We start from the raw sequence: 8,452 nt of genomic DNA on the forward strand, positions 1-8,452 counted from the left end.
GGGAGGAGGAGACAGGGGATGGGAGCAGTGAGCAGAACCCCCAAGACGGGTGGGAAGATAGTCATAAAGGTCAGCAGACAGACCTGGGTTTATGTATGCTTTTTCATTTTGTTGTTGTTATTTTCTCTTTTTATTCGGTCTTTCATTTTCTCTTTGTTTTGTCCCCGTTATTGTTGGTTTACCTACCTATTTAAGATAGGCATGGGGAGGGACTTGGGGGGAGGAGGAGACAGGGGATGGGAGCAGTGAGCAAACAATGCCATAGGCAGGGGAACAACTAGGGAACTAAAATCAACAATGAGGAGAATGTAGAGATCCTGGTGGTGTTGGAGCAACAGCAATCTGGCTGAGAGGAATTACTAAGATGCTGAAGAAAGTCAAGCATGGTGGTGGGGTAAGAGGAAGGTAAAAGGAAACAGAGGAAAGATCTAGGAAGCAAAGCTATGGATAGAGGTATAAGCATAGGGGTGCATATTTATGGAAATATATTAATTCATAAAAATAGAGGTATTGGCCTATATATATATTCATATGGCAATCCACTGAGAAAATGGGCTTCTGCTCAAGCCCTCCCTCAACACAAGAACACTTTGTTCTAACAACCTGGCTTTTTGTGCTGCTCACCCTCCCAGCACAATCTCTGAAGACAAAATGGGTGCATACGCAAATGTGGTGAAAAAAGAGGATGGTGCCCGGCTATTCAAGTCTAAAAGGCTTGAAGGTAAATAAGTGGCCATCTAGCAGAGAAGAAACAAGCCCGCGTGAAAGAAGCACAACAGCCTGTGTGATCATGAAGTGTCAACGGAATCAGCAAACAGGCATCAAAAGACCCAAAGCAACAACAAAAAAACCCACAACATTTTGTTGAGAATGAGAGCAGGATCAGAGCAGAGACCCAAAACCCACCTGTAGACACTAGGACATCCCTTCACAGAAGAGTCACAAGGAAGGGATGAGTCAACCAGATTGCAGTACAGCACTGATGAAACACAGTATTCCTCTGGTTCTTTGAGGCTTCCTTACCCCCCACTATCATGACCCCAGGCCTGCCTTTCAGTTCTGGCCAGACCAGAGCACGTACACTGGAACAGATAAGAGCTCAGAACACACAGAATCCAGGTCAGATAAACCCCTCAGGAGCAGCAATGGGACTAACGATACCAGGAGGGTAGGGGGAAGATGAGGGGAGGCGGGAAGGATGGGAGAATGGATCACAATGATTGGCACATTATCCCCCACCCCAGGGGTGGGCGATGAACAACAGAAAGGGTGAAGGGAGACAGAGGTTAGTGTAAGATATGAAAATAACAATAATTTATAATTTACTAAGGGGTCCCGAGGGTGGGAGGGGGGAGGAAGGGACAAAAGAGGAGCTGATCACAAGGGCTCAGATAGAAAGCAAATGTGTAGAAAATGATGATGGCAACATATATACAAATATGCTTGATACGATTGATGTATGGAATGGTATAAGAGCTGTAAGAGCCCCCAGTAAAATGATCTTTAAAAAATAAAAAAGAAGCAGAGATATATAAGCCTTGGTTAAAAATAAATCTCTCGCTCTCCTGGCCTCTCTGCTGGGGCTGTAGAGGTCATGGCTTGGAGGTCATGGCCGTCCAGGAGCCATTGAAATCCTGGAGCAGCAGCACAAGCAGGTAAACACTTAGCGGCTGCCCCAAAGGTTGATGGTTTCGCCCATCCAGGGACACCTCTGCGATGTGTTTCTCAAAGGTCCTGTTAGGTAGGCAAGTGTAGGGCTGGGATGCCTGTTAACGCCCTGGATTGGCCCTCCGAAGCCAGGTGAATTCAATTCAGTCAATGGGGTCGACCAGGGGTCGTCCACCACGCCTCCCCGCAGAATCATTGAAAAGGCAGGAGCTCAGAGCCTTTCGTGATTCAACGAGCAGCTTCCAGGCAGGCTGCAGGTCTGGGAGGATCCCTGCGGGTGCCCATGTAAACCTGAAACTTCTTCGAATGCGCACAACACTCACTTGGATCACAAACCAGGCTTCAGCGTGACTTCTTTCTCGCGTGGAGCCAAGAACCAAGGTCTATCTCTCCCCAGAGAGATCTAACAGTCCCCGCCATGGCAACCGACTGAGCAGTCCTACTGTGCACCCACAAAGTGACCAGGAACCAGAATCCACCGGACAGCAACTGGTAATTTGCAACCACATCGGTTTGTTTGTTTGTTTTCTAAATGATTTTTATGTTGACCTTTCTGTACTCTTCTGTCAAATGTAATAAATGCATTACTCTTTTTCTGCCCCCTACCCAAAAAAAGGCAGCAGAAGTTGAGGCAGCGCTAATCTACATCGTAAAGGAGGCTGTGAGTTCTCAGGAAGGCCGCAGACCAGGACAAGGTGTCATCAGTGGACGTCAAGGGTCTGCAGCTGGAACAGCACCCAACAAGGAGAAGGCCAAGGAGGAGGAGCATGGTGAACAGTGAGTGCCCAGGGTGTCCCCACACCTCTGTGTGCCAATGACCTGGGAGGCCTTGTGTGGAGGTTGGTAGGCGGGGGGTGGGGCCAGTTGTGGGGGGGTGTGTGTGCTGAAGGCAGGCTTGGTTAGCATGAAAAACTGACACGATGTCTAAACCCAGTTCTATCATTTCTTCAAAAGCCAAGGGCATACAGGAGAGGGGAGGAGGAGGAGAGAATGACAACATTGAAGGAGGAGGGGAGAGTGTTTCCGGATAAACGCCGAGAGGCTCTGATACACAGAGGGAGGGACTGAGAGTGGACAATGCACCCCAAGGCCCATCTGGAATTGCTTAACATCTTAATCTTTGTTTCTGCGGCTCAGATGTGAACGTTTGAGCCCAGAGCATACCCAAGGTCCTTGCTGGCTCTTAAGACCTTTAAGGCCTTGAAAAGGGAGGGTTTAACAGGAAAAAAATAAATAAATGAAGAAAAAAATGAAATAAGAATGGGGGGCGGGGAGGCGGGGAGCCCTCCAGATGCCTTACCCCTGAGCTCTAAACATTGGTCTGAATGGCTGTTAAAGGAGGAAAGGTGAACCTGAAGTGTACTTGGAGGTATCGATGACATCCGAGTTCATGTCAAGCACATGGAAAGACAAACATAAATTGATCAAAATCTCTAAGATTCAGTTAAAACCACCGAGAGATTCCTAATCCAACGTCATTACTCTGGAAGTAGAATTCTCATTGAAGCCTTGAGATTTTGGCGTCTGGTCTCCCTGACTCCAGGCCCTTGGTAAGAATGCTGATTGCTTGCCAGTAGGGCGGGGTCAGGCTTGTTGGAAGGAAAATGCAAAACAGATGTGAAAGTTGCTGTAATCAACTCTGGTCACATCCCCCTCCTCTCTCCCCCAACTAACTTTCCCCCACCCCCCCACACCAGCTTTTTTTAATGAGAGGTTTGTCCTCTCCAGCAACCAACGCTCTGCTCCCTAATTTGGAAACAAACCTGATGATTTCACCAGTACTTCCCTCCTCTGGTTTCTATGATTCATCAGTCACAGCAACTAGGGTGTGGTCACGACACAGCTCTAGGACTTCGGATAGATTGCAGTTCACAGGGAAGAAAGCTCAGGAAAATGATTAGGATTCCCAGAGTGACAGCGGTCAATCTCATTTAGAACCTAGCTCAAAACTATTTCCTGGGATTTCTTCCTACATTCCAGGTCCCCTAGTTTTCTTTAATTACCAATTGCATACCTGGTTTAGAAAGTGTTCTGCAAATACGTTTCTCGGCTTGAGTCAGGAAATGTTAATTCTAGGACAGAGGGAAGCCCATTGTTTCTGATCACCTGGACCTCTGGAAAAGCTGCCTATTAGACAGGCTATAAAAATCAGGAAGCTTCCTTGAATTTAACAGACCTTGAATATCCACTGAGTGCCAAGCATTGTGGCCTGTCTTTATAGTAGAAAAAAACATGGTGCTTCCACCCAAAAGGTAAATTAGTAATTATACCTTGACAAATGTATCAGAAATGAAATCAAAGTGCTCGAGGATGACTAACTCTACCAGGGGCAGTTAACCATTAGAGAAAGAAAGTCAGACAGTCCGTCTTGGCCAATGAAATTATAGTGACTCAGTTATCCAAGGCCATTGCTTAACCATAAAAGAGGAAGTATGAACATAATCAATGTGCTCTGTATAAGCAGAAGGAGTCCAGGAAGAAAGTTATAAAGAGAATTAATCCCCAGATAAGATGTATATTGATTTCATTAATGATACCACCGTGAAAATAATTTGGAACTCCTATTACCTTCAAAGTCTGATCACTTGAGAAGTTTTGAGGGACAGCGAAAGGTCATTCTGATCCACACCGAGTGACTAAATTGGACAAAGACTAGCAAGAGGACCCATGTGCCCATTGGGATACTGGGGTTGCCAAGGCAAGGGGCCTTCGAAAAGGTCAGGTAAAAATTCCCTTATCTTTAAATTCCATTCTCCCTTGAACTTTTTGATGACTTGTTGGCCAAGAATCTTCCTACCCTTACTATCAATCAAACAGAAAAGGGGTGGGGGTGGGGGGTGGGCACTCCCTGGGACTCACATGGGCTGGCAATACCGGTCTCCGTATGATTGTTTAGTGTGCACTGGTGGAATTCAGTTTTCTCCTTTGTAACCACTTGGGCACTCACATGAGCGGCTACATTCTGAGGAGGTGGACTGTGGGAAATAGAAGGATTTCTCCCAAGTTGTCTCCCCCAAATATATGCCAGACTTAGCTGCTTGAGAATGACTGTACACTTGGAGGTCATCAGGACTGGACTGGGGGTCATTCTCCCTGAGAGTTATCAGCTGTCTAGACCAAGCAGACACTACTGTTTATCCCACAACAAGTAGAGCCCACTCCCTTCTGATAAGGATAGTAGTTGTCTGTTTCCTTGTAGGAGATACCAGAGAGGTCAAACCCGCCCAAGGAGGACCAAGGTTAGGCTGAAACCGTGAATCCAGGGTCCGCCCATCTTGTCACATGTATACCCCTAGACCTTCCCATTCCTATGGGCACACCCCTAGCTCATCCCCTTCCTGTTACACTTATGCCTATCATAGATCCCCTTCCTACAATGTGTATGCCCATTGTACTGCCCCTTCCTGTGACATGTGATTCTGTAAAGATGTCCCCCCAAAAGTGATATAATGTATGGTTAGCAATAAAGAAGGAGCTCTCTCCAGAGCCCGGGGAGCTCTCCCCGTCCTTGGGGTCAGAGGCTCCCTGGTTCTTGGTCCCCGAGGCTGCTCTTGCTCTTGTGGCCAGGTTCCCCCCACGAGGACCATCAAGCGGGCTGAGGTGAGCATGCTACCATGAATTGTGTCTGACTCCATTTATTCCAATCTCTCCTTTAACTCTCATGCTCTCTATGACTTTACTATAATCTTATCACTGTACAATTGCGCCTACCGGACCTGTGATGATTTATGGGAAACCCCTCTCCCCTTAACCCACAGTGGACACAGCAGGGCATGCCGTATTTTCCGGCCCTCAGGGAGAGCAATTTGGGTTTCATTTTGGGCATCTGGATTCAGCTGCTTGGATACTTTTAGGCTTGTTTGTTTTTTCCACCTATGTCTAAGAGATTTGGAGAGACTAAGTAGTTAAGAGTAGTATTCAAGGCGTTAACCATTCTATTCCAAGTGACTTTCACTGGAGGCACACTAGCCTTTGTCTACTTCCAAGGATATAATTTGAATTTCATTCCCCAAAGAATAAAACATTTGAAAAAAACACCTGGGCCATTTTGTTGGGGGCCATAGGAAAAGAAGAGCCTGTTGTACTTATCACAGTTGTGAACGGTGTCGTCGTTAGCACAGAAAGGAGGGATACGCTAAATGCCTCTTCCCAACCCATCCTCCACCTGACGACTTTTCATCTGACGATAATGACCCGTCTTCAGTCAGGTGGCCAAGGCTTTCTCTTCCAACTTCTCCAGCCCACCTTCTTACAGCCCTAGTGCTGGTGGCCCTGTGGATACTTAGCCACGCTGACTTACTTCCCCGACCAGCTCCCTGTGCCTCTGCATCCTTGCTCATATGTTAGCCCCAGCTTGAAATTAATCTCTCTATCGGGTAAATTCCTACTTAGCCTTCAAGTTCTAGAGTAAATGACACCTTCTGATGACCTTGATCTGACAAGAGTTCACGTTTACCCAAACTTTACGAAAGAAATGACTGAATCCCGAAGAAGATGGAGAGTTTTCGTAGCTAATGGGCTTGAGCCTATAAGTCAGTGTTCTCACCCATCCCCTGCTTCCCGGTGTCCCGTCCCCCACCCCACCCCCTCGCCATCTCATCCAACATATTCCAACTCTGGGCTGTCTACTTCTAAGACTCAGTCTCTCACAGGTTTCACTTCTCAAAGTTGCAGCTGACAGCCTCACAATAGGAAGGCTCTGGACACACACACAGACCACACACACACCCCACACACACACCCACACACCACACACACCCCACCCCCCATGGCTGGGTATGAATTAGCCCCAGGGAGGCAGAAGGCTTGCCTGACAGCAAACTCACAATCCCCGCAATGCGAAATGACATTTTGGCCTTAAGGCACTTACTAAGTTACACGGCCCTGGCTCCCTAAGAGTGGAAGGTTTCAGGCACTGAGTGTAGCATGAACAGAAGCCACACTGAATTAGGGACTGCCCTACCACTTTATTAGTCTCTCAACATGCACATATCGACAGAGGCGTTCAAGCCTAATGCACTGTGATTTTAGTGTTTCCCTCTGCCCTCCTTTCTGAAAAGAAACTCATTGTGCAGTTTTGCGAAGCTGCATATTGGGTCTGACCAGAAACTATTTCCAACTAGCTGCCCATGCGGTATCTTGAGAAATTATCATTTGCATCACTTTTGGTAGGGCAGAGGGCAGACATTATACTTGCAAAATATGTTCAATTTATTTTTCGCATTAGGAAAACTGCTGTTTGCACATCATTGGGACCCGTCACTAAATAGTTAACAATAAAGCACAAAATTCGCTAAAGACAAGCTAGACAAGCTCTTCCTTAGTCACATGAAGATTTTTAAATTTGTGCTGCCACTAAATCAGAGATCACTTCATTAAGATTTCTTTTTTCGAACTTGTATCTCATGTTCACTTGAAAACTTCAGGAGCAGATGTAAATAATGTTTCATGAAGGCCTAGGCGTTCCGGGGCACCCAGACGTAATGTTCTATATATGTGCAGAGTCCCATCTAACAGGTTAGAAAACAAGAATCATCCGTACATTTTCATTTCAGGAGCTTAAGTTGGGCAGAGGTTAGTTGAAAGACCAGTTAGCCAAACTGTGGATGATTTATGTTTGCTTGACATTGGAGAACATGATTTTGCAGACAGAGAGGCTTCAAGAGTTGTGTAAAAAGAAGGCACATTCTTTCCAGAACATCCGTGATTGGCTACAGCACAGGGCCTCCCTTTGGCAAGAGATACGCTTTTTATTCCTCCCCCTGCCCCGGGAGAGATAGGAGATTACAGATTCATGTTTAGACTGAGTTTTGACTGCTGGGTTGAATGTTTTTAAAGAGGTTTTGCAAAATGCTGTCTTCAGAATTATTAAATCTAACCTGAATTGCACTTTCTAAAGTTGCTGTTGCTCTGAAATGCTACAGAGTACCATTACATGAGTTAGGCAGTATTATAAACATGTATCCAAAACTTGGAGTTTTGTTTTTTTCTCGAGTGGTGATTGGTCTATGAGCTTAAATTTTTATTTCTCCTTGCAGACCGACGGCTCATAGCTGCTTCTAAAGCAGTGGTTCTCAACCTTCTTAACGTGTGACCCCTTAACACAATTCCTCATGTTGTGGTGACCCCCAACCATACCATTATTTTTGTTGCTACTTCATAACTGTTATTTTGCTGCTGTTATGAATTGGATGATTCATAACCCCTGTGAAAGGGTCATTCGACACCCCCCCCAAAGGGGTCACGACCCGCAGACCCTCAGGTTGAGAACTGCTGCTCTAAAGTGATTCATGTGAAAATGCAGGCAGAGAACCCTGTCACATATTGCTTCATGGGGTACCATCAGGGCTCACTCAGCATAATTCCATTCTTGTTGACTATCCACCATTTGCTTAGCCCCGTGTTGAGCCTTTGGTCAGAAACAGGCATAAAATGACCCCATGATTACTCATGAGCTTACAATCTTTTGAGGGTGTATGTACGTAGTGAGGTACTTGAATGAGAATGATGCAAGGGAACTGCTAGGGGAAGCTGCCATTCAATAGGGAGAGTAGGAACTGAGACGAGGAAGCACTTCTGTGGACGTGGACTTGAGATGTCCATGGACTGTGCCCTGGACACTAAACAGGATGACCTGAATTTCGTTCTATTGCAACAGTTGTTGGAGAACAACCTCCTCGTTTGTTTCTTTATCAGTTAGGCTATTTCTAGTTATAAGTAACAGAAAACCAAAAACCTTAACCTACTGCCACAGAGCCAATTCCGACTCACAGCGACTCTACAG

General features: G+C 46.1%; 1 long non-coding RNA gene across 1 annotated transcript in view; it reads left to right on the forward strand.

Annotated features, from left to right (window-relative positions):
* Nucleotides 1–2,007: 2,007 nt before the first annotated feature.
* Nucleotides 2,008–8,452, forward strand: part of LOC123521266 — a 34,404-nt gene continuing 27,959 nt past the window's right edge. The window contains exons 1-2 of the long non-coding RNA XR_006679739.1: nucleotides 2,008–2,160; nucleotides 2,285–2,445. This is a non-coding gene — a long non-coding RNA (uncharacterized LOC123521266). The remainder of the gene's footprint in view (nucleotides 2,161–2,284; nucleotides 2,446–8,452) is intronic.

This window comes from Echinops telfairi, unplaced genomic scaffold (assembly GCF_000313985.2).
Source record: "Echinops telfairi isolate 266 unplaced genomic scaffold, ASM31398v2 ScPeMD7_8;HRSCAF=38, whole genome shotgun sequence".
In the NCBI taxonomy this organism is placed as follows: domain Eukaryota; kingdom Metazoa; phylum Chordata; class Mammalia; order Afrosoricida; family Tenrecidae; genus Echinops; species Echinops telfairi.